Source organism: Apaloderma vittatum, unplaced genomic scaffold, assembly GCF_000703405.1.
Source record: "Apaloderma vittatum isolate BGI_N311 unplaced genomic scaffold, ASM70340v1 scaffold1378, whole genome shotgun sequence".
Classification (NCBI taxonomy): Eukaryota; Metazoa; Chordata; class Aves; order Trogoniformes; family Trogonidae; genus Apaloderma; species Apaloderma vittatum.
Genome location: NW_009732192.1, coordinates 52918 through 61516, shown reverse-complemented (window position 1 = coordinate 61516; position 8599 = coordinate 52918).

Sequence of the window (8599 nt, the reverse complement as noted above, 5' to 3'; positions counted from 1 at the left end):
ATATTGACAGAGACCCGATTCTGCCTTATTCCTTCTGCAGCCTCCCAGGGATTTTTGACAATCCATTTCTGGCAGCTTCCAGATAGAGAGAGACATTAATCTCTCAGAGGAAAACTGCTGTTTCGGGGTGAGTATTAACCCATTGATTTATATTTACAAACATTTGCAACTGTTTGGAGGCTAAAACTGAGCCAGGATAAGCATAAACCGGAGAGGCTGTGCTAATTCTCCAAATCAAGATAGACTTGAACTACTTAGAAACGATGCTGCGAGGACACAGCCCGCCTGGCTCTGCACCCTGCCCATCTCACCTCCCAGCTCGAGCACAGTGCACACCTGCTTCCATATTTTACTTACCAGATCTAAAGACAGATTTTTAAAGGTTGAGATGACAAGTGAGCACTCGGCACTGTGAAAGTCCACGGCGCCGGATTTTGCTCTCCGAGGAAAACGTAGCAGGAGCCTCTTACACAAAGCAAATGAATGACTAAACGTGCCCCTAATGGCAGCTGCCAATTTAAATTTAATTCCCACAGGAGATGCAGGTTTGCTTGGTGACCAGGTCCTAAGCAAGAGGGGAAGAAGCTGCTCCTGAGGACGCAGGAGCAGCATCAGCCAGAACTGAGGGCTGTGGGGAGCCTTGGGCAGCCCCCCTCTCAGGGGTGGGACAGCGTGAGGTTTGGGGTTCACGGCCCCGGGCACAGCGAGATCCAATTACCCAGGCAGGGAGAGTTTCCCTCAGTGCAGGTAGAAATGATCCTTCCTGAAGGCACCAGAAAACCACAGCGGTTCTTCAAGCAAGGCTTCCCCTTCCAAGGCTGTCAACCGAGCGCAGCTCACCAAAGCCTTCAGGTGTTTCAGAAAAGGTTTGAGGTCATTTGGGTTAGGCTGGCTTAAAAACTACCTTCCCGAGGAGGCGGATGAAAGGTTTTGACTGAGGCATCCCTCTTCTTGCTCCTCTCATCTCTATCAAGACAGGGCTGGATGGTGGGCAACAGCGGGGAAGGCAAACCTGCCAGCAAGCCATGACCTTTCACAAAAAAACCAGGACTAGTGAGGATGTTGCATTAAATTTTTATTTTTCAGCCTTGGCCATCGTTGTCACCAGGCTGGGGGTGTGCTAGATGGTAGCCCAGTCCTCATGTGCCCATGGCAGGGAGAGGCTGCCACTGCTCACAGCCATCCCCCTCGACACTGTCTCCTCGTTTGTAGAAAAGTATTGCAGAAAAAAATAAAGCAGCAAAAGAGAAAAAATCGCATTTAAAAAAAAAAAAGGGGGGGGGGGGGGAGGGTGAGCAGGGGAGATGGATTGTGCAGTGGCTCTGAGATGAGTGCGGAGAAGCCATACATTAATCATCAGGAGAGGGGAGGGGGGGAACCTATGGCTCTATCAGGAGAAAGCATTTGCTGCTGTGAAATGATGATGCTGCAAAGGTCCCGGTGTGCCTGTGGCTCGCACTGGGCTCGCTCCCTGCTCAGGAGCTGGTCTGGCCCTGCTGGAAATCCCCAGCTCCCAGGCTCTGGCATTCAGGCAGTGTGCCTGTCCCCCTGCCCTTGGCATCCAGCGCCCGCTCCGCTTTGCAGCCGCGTGCAAACCTTTAATGTCTCACCCACCCTGGCCCCTCACGCAGGATCTGCCCTGGGTAGGAGAGGAGGATGTTGTAAATAATAACTTGGGCATCGCTGCTGCCATCTGAGCAGGGGGAAAGATCCAGGTGAGGGCAGTCACATCCCGAGCCCTCTGAGTACGCGCGATTGCTCTTAGTGCCTTTTTAACAACGGCATCGAGAGCGACGCTGCTGCCCCAGCTGTGGTGTGCTCACAGCACGGTGCTGTGGCTGGAAGGAGACACGCTGTGGGTATTTTCCAGGTAACTGGTCAAAGGAGGTACTTAACTGGGCACACGGTTCCTACAGGCGACTCCAGCCTGTCCCGCACCCAGCTTGGTCCTTCAACGCTGCTTGGAAGAGGGAGAGGGATTGCTGCCCAGTACAGATGTTCATGGGGTCTCCTTCACAGCCAATCTGCATCCTACTGCTGCTGCTAAATACGGCAAAAGCAGCCGAAGCTCCATCTCCAGGCTCCTGGCAGCAGCAGCACAGCCCCGCGCTGGGCTGCGAAGGTGCCGGTGATCAGCTGGAGCGTGCTCCTGCTCAACCTCACAGGGACATTAGCTACAGCTGAGCAAATGTTTTCTTAAACAGGGAATGACTTCTGCACACATACAAAAAAGGATTTCAGCTTCTTCTACTATCTTTATTATTTTTTGAGACAAGGAGGCAGCCTGGCCAGTGGTTAATAAAAGCATTTAATCTTCCCAATGCTTCCTCTACCCCTACCCAGGGGCTGTTTTTGACAGTAGTATAGTATTGCATATAGTTTCAGGTTTTAGTGTGGGGTCTTTCATTTTTTTTTTTTACCTTACAATTGCTTAATGTGTCTTGTTAACTCAGGTTTTGGTTTAAAAAAAAAAAATCCCTGCTCTATCCATTTAAAACAAGATGTGGGGGAAAAGAAGTTCTTGGTAATGCAAAGGTTTTAATCTGGAGAACAAAGAAAATTTCAGTTATTTCACTTGTTGAAAGAAATCACAGTCCCTGTGTGCTTCAGTTTGATCTCAACCAAATTCGATTGCAAGGTTTGGCACCTGCCTTTGACTTGGGATAAAAAAACCCCACAACCCAAACAAATCCAACCAAGGAGCCTACAGTAATAGTTGTGGTAGTAATTGTTATTCTTTTAAATTTTGGTACAAAAGTCCATGGATTTAGGGGAGGGTGGCTGTTTCCATCAGCTTAGTAAAACTGTTCACATGGTCAAAGTCAAGCACGCAGCTAAATCATTTGAGGAACAAGACTTTCTGCAAACAGATAAGAGCCTAATAACATGATGATGAGAGCCTAGACTTCCACAGATAGCAGAAGCTAATATTTGTGATGCAACAGTCTTGCATTATTCAGTAGTTAAAGATAATTCTAAGAAACAGAACAGCTTGAGAATTAGCAAAACTAGCAATAAAATATTCTTAGCTGACTCCGGGGGGAAGTAAATTGCCACATTCAGGATTTGCATTCATCTTAATGTTTATTAAAAAAATGAGACAGCGCCGCTTCCGCACGCTCGGCTGGAACCACACGTCCTTGCTCAGCCTGCAGGACCTGCTGAGGCCTCTCGCTAACTCGTGGCATGTGTGGGTTGATGGTGAGAGTGATGGAAACCCAACTGCCCACATGGGCCCTGCGCAAGTCCCCAGGAGGAGGTGGAGGTTCACTGCCAGCACTCATTGGTGCTGCTCAGCCTCGCAGCAGGGTCTTCGTGCCCCCTCCCAGGGCTTTCAGTAAAACATCCAAGGACAAGCAGCTTAGGCAAAGCGAGGAGCTGATGGCCCTGAAGGAGGTGCCTGCAGAGAAGTGTTGCTCTACTCAGCGATGCCAGCGTGCAGGAGCTCACACGCTCTTTGCTACGCACACAGCAGCGTCTCTAATCAGAGCTTTGCTGTGGAGGTGGAGAAATACAACTGGGAGCTGCAAGCTCAGGCTTCCTCCAGTTGACATCAGCTGGCCCAGGATGCTCGGTCATTCCCTAGACCTTTTTTGAACAACCCCTGTTCCCTGGCGTGGAAGGGCTGGCAGCTCCACCGCCTGCTGTGGCGGGCCGGGCCACACGCGTGCTGGGGCTGCCGTGCGCAAGCGGGTGGGCCAAGGGGCTGGGTGGCCACAGGAATTACCCCTGTGCTCACAAGTGAAGACCCCTCAGGGGCCCTGAATCGTCCCAAAGAGCAAAGACCATGTGCTGCAGGAGCAAAACTGCCACCCGACTGATCTGCACAAACCTGGGAGCAACCTGCACCATTGCTGCTCGCGCTGGCTGGGGCTCACCACGCTACCTGCTTTATCAAATGCAAATTTTCCACCTCTGGGTAAGCGCAGAAGCGCCTGGGATCACGGAAAACCCCACTGATGTCTGTGCACATGGACCCACACCTCCAGCCAGCCTCCCTCGACCGGGTCACTGCGAGGCTGAGGCTGCCTTCAGCAGCAGTGAATGAGCTGGGGTGTGCATGTGGGGAAGGAAAATGAACTAAAAAAATTAAAAATAACCATAAAAAAAAAAGCAAGTGAGACTATTCAAAAGGGGGACTTTATTTTTATTACACTGGAGCCAGGCGTCAGTGCGCCAGTTCAGCTTTGATACACAATAAATCAGCAAAGCTGTCACTCAGTTTGGAAACCAAGATTGCAGTGGCACTAAAAACACATTGAAAACATTTACTTTCTTCCCTTTTTTTTTTTTTCCTCTTTTGTTTTTGGTACAAAAATGGTACAAACAACAATACAAAATATTTGTGCTGTTGACGGTTACAAAAAAAGGTTTTTGAACTGGGTTAACAGACGCAAACTGCTTTTGCGCTTCAGCATGAATACAGCAGAACAGCATTAGTCTTCCTTGAGAACAACCACAGTCATGCGGGCTGCTACACAGCTTCTCCATCATAAAAGGAAACATGCAAAATCATAAATGAAATTAAAAAAAAAAAAAAGTGCTCCAATTATACATCTATATGTTGTTGCGTTTTTTTTTTCCCCTATTTGATTTGTAGTTTCAAGCACTAACTACATTATGTACACATTGTGTGAGCAATTGTATATAGGGTTGGTGTGTACTGGAAAGAACTTTTATTTTCCCCATGGAACTGAGTTAACTTTGCGTGGGAGACACCTACGTTGTCTAGCTGCTGTTTTAAACATACGCATTCATCATTATACAGCATTCTCCCCCCCAACATTTTTTTTTTTCACACTTACAATGAAGAGCTCCAAAAGACATCACAACTAAAAGTCCCGTATTTTATCCTTAATACGTTTTTTCTGAGATTAAACAAAGTTGCAATCTTGGCATATTGTGTGGCACAGACCCTGCACTGACCATTACCATTCCCTAATGCCCCAATGTCTACCCTATGCGAAGCAGTTGCAGGCAATACAGCCGTCTCCTAAGTCCCACTTAGTCATGGATTTGGACCTGATTACTCCTAAAAAAAACCTTGACAGAGGCCCCAGCTGCAAGGGAGGGAACTCCCCACCACCACCTTACAACCGCCAACAGCATCGCCTGGTCCAACGACAAAGGAAAATAAAAATCAAAAATGGAAAATGCAAAACCAGAGGCAAAACGATGGCTAGCACATAGGACAGCTAGAACAGCCTTGCCTGTTCACTGTCACCAACGACCTGCTGAATATCCTCGGTCCCTGGCAAAGCATTTCAGTGCCTGATGCTTCTCCCTATTTACACGCTACATAAGAAATAGGCTTGACGAGGGCTGCGCTGAGACCGTGGAGCCATGTTCTGGATGCAGCAGTGACCCCAATCCGTGCGGTCCCTGGCCCAGGGATGTCCACCCGCACACCCTGGAGGTGGGGAGGGCATAGAAGGGGTCCGGTGTGCCCTGAAACCCTGGGTGCTCCCCATCCCTGCAGTGGTGGTGTCCCCTGGCAGTGCTATGGGGTATGGGGGTAAGGGGCTGTGACGCTGGAATTTCGGGGATGAGCTACCCTCCACATGCCTCAAAGCAAGTCCTGCCCCAGTGCCTCACTGCATGCAAAGAGTGGGGGCTCAAATATGTGGGCACGGCTTCATTAATTAAATGCTTTAGTTTAGATCAGAGGACAAGGGTTCTAGGCTCAGTTCTGTGGCCTGTAAGAAAAAATAGCTGCTGTTTGTTCAGCCAAAGCCGCTGTTTCCCCACCCTGGCTCCTTGTAAGCCACTGTCACCTCCAGCTGCGACTGGCAGTGCCACATCACAGCCACGAGGATCAGAATGGGAAGGCAGAGCAGTGGCACAGCCACCTTCCCAATGGGACCCCTTCCATTAATGTACATTTTATTAAGTGGGTGCAAACTGTAAGAAACATTAACAAGCAAAAAAAAAAAGGTTTGCAAAATGTCATCTATTGTCATTGCCTGATGTGCTCCTTGCTTACCTTCTGCTGGTCCCACTGCCAGGAAAGAGCCCTGATGCTGCTGCTACTGGTGGGGCTGCAAAACTCAGTGGTGGAGGATGCAGGGAGGAGGAAGAAGAGGAGGAAGAGGTCCTGCAGAGGTAGACTGAGCAGAACTGGGTCAAAAGACAATGAACTAGCAGGTTTGATTTATAGGCTCATGGGGCTGGAATTGCTAGATTGCAAATGCTGCAGAAAAAATATCTGCAGATTTAAAAAAAGAAAAAAAAAGTCGCCAATGGAAACAGGCAGGTTGATTTATTTTTAATCACTCAGACAGTTTTGTTTGACTTAGGTTGCATAAATGTTCTTAAAACCCTGAAATTTAGCTCCTGCTCTCAGGGAAGCAGCGCCAGGTCAAGCGCACGACACAGCTCGCAGCGGAGACCCGGCCGGCAGCGCCGCATCCACGCCAGCGTCCCAGGAGCCGTGTGCGTGCAGCAACGCCATGGATGGACGCAGAACCATCGGCATCGCCCTGGCCCTCAGGCCACGTCCTTCTCCTGAGCTGGTGGTGAGGCTACAGTGACGGACAAAAAACACCCGACGGGTGGTCATCAGCGAGAAACATTAAGTGTATTTTTTTACTATTCACTACCTCTGCTGTGACTGGGCAGCTTCTGTGGAGGGATAGAGCCGAGATGGTGAAATACTCCAGCCTGTGGCTTTTCCGAAAGAAAAAGGGGAAGAACGAGGGGTGCCCGTGGGTGAGGAGCCCAGGGTGGCGCCCACAGCTGGAGGACAGGCTGTGAGCTTTGCCGAGGGCGGGCAGGAGGAGGTGGACAGCAAACGGCAGGAGCAAACGAAGACTTTGATAGTGGTGACACAGGATGACCAAATTCCCAGCTACAGACCTGGAGCCTGGAAAGGCTTGAGGTGCCAGCGGTTTGCCAGGCCCTGTGTGTCACCCCACTGGAGCTGTCCCCCTCCCGCGGTCCCAGCCATCACCTGCTTTCCTCAAGAGACTTGGGTGAGCATGTGTTTGCTCTCTGAACCGTGAAAGGACAAACTGACCCATGGACTGATCAACTGACCGACTGACTGACCAAGACAAAAAAGAAAGACCCCATCCTCGGTAGGAAATAACGTAGCGGTAACGTTGGAGTCCCCTCGGGCAGACTTTTACCACATTCCACTTCGTACAAGACACATTTCAAATGCTCATTAATTTACAGAAATTGCATTTTATAGAAAATATGATACAATGAAATATAAAATGCACTAGGAGCATTTCAAAAATCTATAGAGACGATCTTGCAGCCTAGTATACCCTCTGTAACGACGTCCACTCATCTCCACAAGCTCTCGTCCTCTCATTCTCCCGCTCGGTGCACACGCTCGCCCCCCTCCCCCCCCCCCTTTAACTCTTAGCATTCAACTTGAGAATTAATAGAGATATCAAAAAAAGTGTGATTATCCCCTGGATAATCACCTTCCAATACTGTGCACATTCTTGGATTTAAACGAAAATATATCTAAGCACTTTTACAAGTTTTAGCGAACCCACTGCAAAATCGTCTGCAGAATATAAAACACAGGTAATCCAAGATTTCATAGCACATTAATTAAGTGGCTCATAATCCATTAAATGTGGTTTATATTACACATCCATGCAGTCTAAATCATTTTACAAACATTAGACATAAACCCACTAGTCCAAATCAGTAAAGGAAAAATGTAATAAAAAAAGCTAATAACTATTTGTTATTGGTTAAACTGACCCTATGTATAAACTAGGTAGTATGCTACCATTTATAATACTGATGTTGAACTACGCCTGGATGCTGCAAAACCTCTTGCTTGCTTGGCAATGCTTGAGCATATTAACCACAAGATACTCAACAGGCCCTCGTTGCACTTCTCCAAAAAAAAAAAATCTACTACAGATAGCAGCGCCTACCCACCAAAGAGAAAGGACACACATTAGCTGAGTCACACGATGGTGTCAAGCTTTGGCTACTAGTGCTCCGAGGCATTAACATTGTACTGGACTAACTTCATACTTACAGACGGCAAAAGTGCTGAGAAACCGTTCCCACCCTTCGAGCTGCCCCGGACTCGAGCGGAATCGCCGCGCAATTCCCGCTTGTCGCCGGGAAAACCGCCTCGGCATCCTCGGGGACGCGGGACACCCCCACCTAACCCAGCCGGTATTGACATCCCTTGAGAGGTCCTGGGAGCCCAAACGCGCCGACAGCGTATAAAGAAAGAAACGGGCCTTTGGTCATTTCACGATTTACTTGGTAGGGTTTAGGCAAGGGCTGCCGGAGATTTGTGTCGCAATAACCAAAGGCTTTATCAATGCTATAGTTCTATGCAGCTACATTGAGTGTGACCAGGTGACAGCAGAGACCCCCCCCAACCCGGTCGGTATTTTGCATCTGATAACACTGAATTATATATTTACAACATGATGACTAGTTCACCACCTGCTGAGGCTTCAAGATGGCTGTTAAGTTTTCGACTCAAAACAACTTCCCGCCCTCCCACACCAATCCCCCCCTCATCCTCTTCCACCCCAGAATGAGTCACCCCCTTAAAAAAAAAAAAAAAAAAAAAAAAAAGCAAAAAAAAAAAAATCTCCACAGTTCCTTTTTT